The 8,259-nt window shown below is 45.1% G+C and overlaps 1 non-coding gene across 1 annotated transcript; it reads right to left on the bottom strand.

Annotated features, from left to right (window-relative positions):
• Positions 1-1,272: 1,272 nt before the first annotated feature.
• On the bottom strand, positions 1,273-1,344 carry Trnah-gug (transfer RNA histidin (anticodon GUG)). Its single transcript has one exon. It is a non-coding gene; the product is annotated as a tRNA-His (tRNA).
• Positions 1,345-8,259: the final 6,915 nt, after the last annotated feature.

Genomic DNA, 8,259 nt, shown 5'->3' on the forward strand with positions numbered 1-8,259 from the left:
ATCAGAATATTTAAGAGTTAAATTGTATCCACAAAACCCAACAATTTAATCACATTTCTCAGCTTCCGGAAACCGATTGGTGCACTCCAGCGATGTCATCACTTGTTAACTTGACTGCCTCCTCTATGAATCTCTCCACTTCAAAAGAATTAGATCTTGAGAAGGCAGTATCAGACCTACACTTCAAGGTGTACTTTCATAGAGAGATTCTGTCATTACCAGTTTCTACACTTAGTTGATTTTGGTCACTGTGAATGGCTGCGTCGGGTAGCCGCGTGGTCTCAGGCGCCTTGATCCGGTTCGCGAGGGTCACCCCGGCGTAGTATCGAGTCCTCCCTCGGGCATGTGTGTGTGTGTGTGTGTGTGTGTGTGTGTGTGTGTGTGTGTGTGTTTTCCTTAGTGTAAGTTAGTTTAAGTTACATTACGTAGCATGTAAGCTTAGGGACCGATGACCTCCGCAGTTTGGTCCCATAAGATCTTACGACAAACTGTGAACGCGACACGGCGCTAAACTCACGAGCGACAGCACTCTTCCAGCATCAGCGGTGATGTAAACACAGCCACCCGCACAGATCAGCCACCGAAGCCAGGCTTGTGATATTGCACTACCGTGATGCAAACAGGAAGATTTCAGACGGGTCCTCCTTATTTTAATAGAACCTGGTAATGTCTACCACGCCAAAGCAGTGGGTTTCTTTTTTAAAACAAAACACAAAAAAAATATTGTGTTGTATCTGTCTCAGGACAGAAAGTATGGTCGTGAATAGCTAAAATACTGGCAGCAAAAAGTCAGGCGCTTGACTCTCCATAGCAGTCAGACGTTTCGTCATTACATGTACATTCCATTACGTGTACATTCCATTACATGTACATTCCATTACATGTACATTCCACAGTTTTTTACACTTTGACAAACTCGTTGCTTGCCACTGCAACTAGAACATGGTAAAGGTCTCTTTCTGTGGTGACAGGGATAAGTTGTAAAATGAGCAATTAGTCGATCAGGAATTCGATTCAGAGAGCAATTTTCGGTGTCTGAATTTGCAATGTAGTAGATTACTGAAGTTGCCGAGACTGGCGGTGAGCTTCACAGTGATTTTTCGAAGGCGTTCCAACTAACTTACCCGTTATTCAACAGAAAATAACGGGGAAGCCACTGAAGCCGATAAAAATTCACTGAAACGTAAGCGGGATGCAACATACTTTTGTTGTCGATAACTAGCGAGAGAAATTGTTAGTTGTCTAGAAATTTAGAAAAAAATATCACCCCAATGCCGTGACCAGGATTCGAACCTGGGTTCTTGCGGCCACAACGCAATGTCCTAACCACTAGACTATCACGGCAGGCATCACCAACGCTCTGGAGTAGGGTACAAGCCGTTTTTCTGCAGACGTTGCAGGACCACTGACCGTGGCTGTGACGTCACGAGCAGTTCTCTGGTTAGCCATGGCGCTTTCTCAGCACCAGCACTGGTGGACAGGCAGAGCGTCACAGAATGCGGCTGGCAGCGTTGCCTTTCCATTTTTCCTAAGTGAGTTGTTTCCAAAACGCGCTTTAAAAACATAAAGAGAGAGGAAAATTAGTACGTCAACTGTTACGTAGTGCCGATTCAATCCGCCCCCTTTACATTGAAAGCCTCCTAATCCTGTCTAAATCTAATCACATACGTAACTGGTATTACCTTAGCGTTAATGCCCTGAAAATGTCCCCATTCTCACTCATGAATGAGAAATAACAACACCTGACTTCACTCAACAGAGGAAAGCCCACTGGACCTGATGGGATACCAATTCAAATCTACACAGAGTACGCGAAAGAACTTGCCCCCCTTCTAACAGCCGTGTACCGCAAGTCTCTAGAGGAACGGAAGGTTCCAAATGATTGAAAAGAGCACAGGTAGTCCCAGTCTTCAAGAAGGGTCGTCGAGCAGATGCGCAAAACTATAGACCTATATCTCTGACGTCGATCTGTTGTAGATTTTTAGAACATGTTTTTTGCTCGCGTATCATTTCGTTTTTGGAAACCCAGAATCTACTCTGTAGGAATCAACATGGATTCCGGAAACAGCGATCGTGTGAGACCCAACTCGCTTTATTTGTTCATGAGACCCATAAAATATTATATACAGGCTCCCACGTAGATGCTATTTTTCTTGACTTCCGGAAGGCGTTCGATACAGTTCCGCACTGTCGCCTGATAAAGTAAGAGCCTACGGAATATCAGACCAGCTGTGTTGCTGGATTGAAGAGTTTTAGCAAACAGAACACAGCATGTTGTCATCAATGGAGAGACGTCTACAGACGTTAAGGTAACCTCTGGCGTGCCACAGGGGAGTGTTATGGGACCATTGCTTTTCACAATATATATAAATGACCTAGTAGATAGTGTCGGAAGTTCCATGCGGCTTTTCGCGGATGATGCTGTAATATACAGAGAAGTTGCAGCATTAGAAAATTGCAGCGAAATGCAGGAAGATCTGCAGCGGATAGGCACTTGGTGCAGGGAGTGGCACCTGACCCTTAATATAGATAAATGTAATGTATTGCGAATACATAGAAAGAAGGATCCTTTATTGTATGATTATATGATAGCGGAACAAACACTGGCAGCAGTTACTTCTGTAAAACATCTGGGAGTATGCGTGCGGAACGATTTGAAGTGGAATGATCATATAAAATTAATTGTTGGTAAGGCGGGTACCAGGTTGAGATTCATTGGGAGAGTCCTTAGAAAATGTAGTCCATCAACAACGGAGGTGGCTTATAAAATACTCGTTCGACCTATACTTGAGTATTGCTCATCAGTGTGGGATCCGTACCAGATCGGGTTGACGGAGGGGATAGAGAAGATCCAAAGAAGAGCGGCGCGTTTCGTCACAGGGTTATTTGGTAACAGTGATAGCGTTACCGAGATGTTAAGCAAAAAGTCAAGTGGCAGACTCTGCAAGAGAGGCGCTCTGCATCGCGATGTAGCTTGCTCGCCACGTTTCGAGAGGGTGCGTATCGAATATAAAGCTTCCCCCTACTTATACCTCCCGAGGAGATCACGAATGTAAAATTAGAGAGATTCGAGCGCGCACGGAGGCTTTCAGACAGTCGTTCTTCCCGCGAACCATACGCGACTGGAACAGAAAAGGGGGGTAATGACAGTGGCACGTAAAGTGCCCTCCGCCACACACCGTCGGGTGGCTTGCGGAGTATAAATGTAGATGGAGATGACTTCTGCTAGTGAGATATTCGGAAGTGAGGAAAACATTCGTAACGCCAAGAGAAATACGAGGGGACCTGAACAAGTATTGGAATAACGAAAAATTACGACGAGCAGGTTCGAACTTGCTAACACAGCCTAAAAATGAAATGTGCCCTCTCTTACAGAGAAAATGCGTGCAAAGGAGGTGTAGACTCCATGCTGTAGAGTGCAGCACTTGTTCGTAAGAAGATTTCATCACAATCGACACTCTCCATATACTGAGCATCGGCACTTGTCTAGTTCTCGGCAGCTCAGAACTGCCCCCATAGTCGCTGTAATAGGCACGCAAAGGAATAATAAATAATGTTACACAGAAAACAGGAGCATACCCAAATGTCCACTTTGTGAAACCCTGTGCCACTAGTTAGTCACACACCGCAATGTATCATCTGCCGAGTCAGCTTATCTGAATAAAGATCCTACTGAAGGCAGAACGTATTCTGTGAGTTGTGGTCGCATCAGCTACGAAATCAGATACAGAACATTTAATCACATGCAGTTTGAATATGAAAACCTGATAAATTCGTAAGCGGCTCCGGGACGTAAAATAATTAAAGAGAATATGAAGTGGCCTTTGATTATTATTCATTAGACAAACACCAAAACTTAGTAATACTGGTACTAATGTAGCCATAGGGACCACGTGTAATACAGTTCCACATATTTTCAGAAAACAGAACAAAAGGAGCCCCACGAAACCTTATATTCCCACTGGGTGTTGTGTGCTGTCCTTAGGTTAGTTAGGTTTAAGTAGTTCTAAGTTCTAGGGGATTGATGACCGTAGATGTTAGGTCCCATAGTGCTCAGAGCCATTTTTGAACCTTATATTCCCATAGTAATAGTAAATAAGAGGAATAGTAATATGAGGCATGACCTGTATACATGTATAAGTTAACGACAGACTGATATTAATCCATGAAGATGGAACAATTTCTTAACAGCAGATTTTACCTTGATCGCAAGGAAAGCGCATCTACAGAGCTGATAACCATATGCAACAGCTCAGAAATCGCCTTTTCAGTAAATACAAAAAAAAAGACAAGACATTTTACCTTAACAAACAGAACCACGAAAGTTGCAGGCATCGTCCACATAACTATACGTCTAGTCCCAGCAATAAGCGGAAGAAGAACGACACATGCTTCATCTCCGTCCACACGTAGAATCTAAACGTAAGCACCATGCTGCGGATTGATCAGCAGGGTACAGTCCCCCATGTACAGCATACAGATGTACTTTCGCTATGTAGCCAAAGATGTGACTTACACAGCAGACATAAACAGTGCTTACGCTGTATTTGCACGTCACCAGCGACATATAACTCATTAAAACCAAAATATACGAAACCGTTCTTCAAACCGATAGCTTGCAGCCATTTTGGTAGTTTATTTAACAAGTACTCGTATGAAACCAGTCTGTTATCAGGGCCAGCTTAAAGTCGCACAGGGCCCGTAACACTGACGATTTGTGATGCTCTCTCCAGGAAATTATACTCTTTTTTTTAACGTGTAATTTTACTCCCATACAAAATTTTGTGTTATTCCTTTCAGCATTAGATTGCCCCCTTAAAAAAATAAGGCTCTCCATCTTAAAAATGAAACATTTTTGGACCACATTCTACACAGAGGAAGATTAGTATGGTGAAAGTAATGACGTGACTTAAGTTACATGATGTGGAAGTAGGTTTTTCCATAAAAAATGAACTACAACATAAATCTGAATAAAATCGTTTTGGGTATTAGGCCGTGTCGTCATGAAACAGAAATAAAACCTCGAATACTGAGCTTCGGACCGTCTTTGAAGCGGTCTTCACGAAGGCGACTAACCACTAGATACTTCTCCTGCTCTTCTTTTTCATCCTTTTTCTATGGGAGTGGGGCGGGGTGAGGCGGGGGAGAGGGGAGGAGGGGACGTGCAGCCTATGTCCATAATTATTTGCTCCAGGTATTCCAATCTCTGTCCTCAGTTTCTACCCCCTTACAGCTCCTCCTACTACCATGAAAGCTGTTCCGTGATGCCTTAACGACATGCTATCATCCTGTCCCTTCTTCTTGCCAGTGTTTTCCAAATTTTCCTTTCCTCGCCGATCTTCAGGAAAACCTCATTCCTTACCTTATGAGCCCATCTATATTTCATCATTCTTCTGTAGCACCACATCTCAAATGCTTCGATTGTCTTCTGTTCCGGGTTTTCCCCCGGTCCATGTCACGCTACCTAACAAGGCTGTGCTCTAAAAGTAAATTCTCAAAAATTTCTTCCTAAAATTAAGAGCTATGTTTGATGCTACTAGACTTCTCTTGGCCAGGAATGCCCTTTTTAACAGTGCTAGTCTACTTTTTATGTCCTGCTTGCTCCCTCCGTCACGAGTTATTGTGCTGCCTAGGTGCGGAATTACTTAATTTCATCTAGTTCGTGACCATCAATTCTGTCGTTAAGTTTCCCTTTGTTTTCATTTCTGTTGCTTCTCGTTATTTTCGTCTTTCTTCGATTTACTCTCAATATACACTCCTGGAAATGGAAAAAAGAACACATTGACACCGGTGTGTCAGACCCACCATACTTGCTCCGGACACTGCGAGAGGGCTGTACAAGCAATGATCACACGCACGGCACAGCGGACACACCAGGAACCGCGGTGTTGGCCGTAGAATGGCGCTAGCTGCGCAGCATTTGTGCACCGCCGCCGTCAGTGTCAGCCAGTTTGCCGTGGCATACGGAGCTCCATAGCAGTCTTTAACACTGGTAGCATGCCGCGACAGCGTGGACGTGAACCGTATGTGCAGTTGACGGACTTCGAGCGAGGGCGTATAGTGGGCATGCGGGAGGCCGGGTGGACGTACCGCCGAATTGCTCAACACGTGGGGCGTGAAGTCTCCACAGTACATCGATGTTGTCGCCAGTGGTCGGCGGAAGGTGCACGTGCCCGTCGACCTGGGACCGGACCGCAGCGACGCACGGATGCACGCCAAGACCGTAGGATCCTACGCAGTGCCGTAGGGGACCGCACCGCCACTTCCCAGCAAATTAGGGACACTGTTGCTCCTGGAGTATCGGCGAGGACCATTCGCAACCGTCTCCATGAAGCTGGGCTACGGTCCCGCACACCGTTAGGCCGTCTTCCGCTCACGCCCCAACACCGTGCAGCCCGCCTCCAGTGGTGTCGCGACAGGCGTGAATGGAGGGACGAATGGAGACGTGTCGTCTTCAGCGATGAGAGTCGCTTCTGCCTTGGTGCCAATGATGGTCGTATGCGTGTTTGGCGCCGTGCAGGTGAGCGCCACAATCAGGACTGCATACGACCGAGGCACACAGGGCCAACACCCGGCATCATGGTGTGGGGAGCAATCTCCTACACTGGCCGTACACCACTGGTGATCGTCGAGGGGACACTGAATAGTGCACGGTACATCCAAACCGTCATCGAACCCATCGTTCTACCATTCCTAGACCGGCAAGGGAACTTGCTGTTCCAACAGGACAATGCACGTCCGCATGTATCCCGTACCACCCAACGTGCTCTAGAAGGTGTAAGTCAACTACCCTGGTCAGCAAGATCTCCGGATCTGTCCCCCATTGAGCATGTTTGGGACTGGATGAAGCGTCGTCTCACGCGGTCTGCACGTCCAGCACGAACGCTGGTCCAACTGAGGCGCCAGGTGGAAATGGCATGGCAAGCCGTTCCACAGGACTACATCCAGCATCTCTACGATCGTCTCCATGGGAGAATAGCAGCCTGCATTGCTGCGAAAGGTGGATATACACTGTACTAGTGCCGACATTGTGCATGCTCTGTTGCCTGTGTCTATGTGCCTGTGGTTCTGTCAGTGTGATCATGTGATGTATCTGACCCCAGGAATGTGTCAATAAAGTTTCCCGTTCCTGGGACAATGAATTCACGGTGTTCTTATTTCAATTTCCAGGAGTGTATGTTCGTTACTCATTAGATAGTTTATTCCTTTCCTGTAATTCTTCTTTGTTTTCACTGAGGACAGCAATTTCATCAGCAAATCTTAACATTGACATTCTTTCACCCTGATTTTTAATTCCATCCTAGAACCTTTGTTTTATTTCCGTCATTGCTTCTTCGGCATATAGATTGAACAGTGGAAGTGAAAGACTACATCCCTGTCTTTCATCCTTTTTAATGCGAGTACTTCTTTATCTTCCACTCTTACTGTTGGTTCTTGTAAATAATTTATGACACTCGTCTTTTGGAATAGCTTATCCCTATTCTTCTCAGGATTTCTAACATCTTGCACCATTTTACTTTGTCGAACGCTATTTCAAAGTCGACATGTTCTACGAATGTGAATCGATTTTTCTCCCGTCTTGCTTCCATTATCAACTGCAATGTCAGAACTGCCTCTCTAGCGCCTTTACCACGTTTTCCCGTAAGTCTGATCGTGTATCACCACTCGCATACGTTCTATACACCAACGCGAACAATCGTTTTGTTGTCACTTCCCCTGATTTTGGAAATTCCCATGAAACGTTATCTATCCCTTCTTCCTTATTTCGTTTTGTCTTCCAAAGCTCTTTTAAATTCTGGTTGTAATACCGAATGCCCTATCCCTACTGTATCGACTCCTGTTTCTTCTTTTGTCCCATAATCAGGCAAGTCCTTCACCTTATAGAGGCCTTCAATGTACTACTTCACCTACTGCCTATCTCCTCTGCATTTAACACCGGAATTCCCATTGCATTCTTAATGTTAATTCTTTTAGTTTCACGGTAGGCTATTTTCACTATTGTATATACTGAGACAGTCCTTCTGTCACTCATTTCTTTCCAGTTTCTTAACTTTTTCCTGTAGCCATTTCGCCTTAGTTTCCCCGCACTTTCCATTTATTTCTTTCGTAAATGACTTGTATTTGTGTATCCCTGAGTTTCCCTAACATTTTTGTATTCCTTCTTTCATCGATCAATTGACGCATCTCTTCTGTTACCCATGGTTTCTTCACAGTTACCATCTTTGCACCTGTTTTTCTTTGCAACTTCCGCGATTGCCC

This window comes from Schistocerca serialis, chromosome 2, assembly GCF_023864345.2.
Source record: "Schistocerca serialis cubense isolate TAMUIC-IGC-003099 chromosome 2, iqSchSeri2.2, whole genome shotgun sequence".
In the NCBI taxonomy this organism is placed as follows: domain Eukaryota; kingdom Metazoa; phylum Arthropoda; class Insecta; order Orthoptera; family Acrididae; genus Schistocerca; species Schistocerca serialis.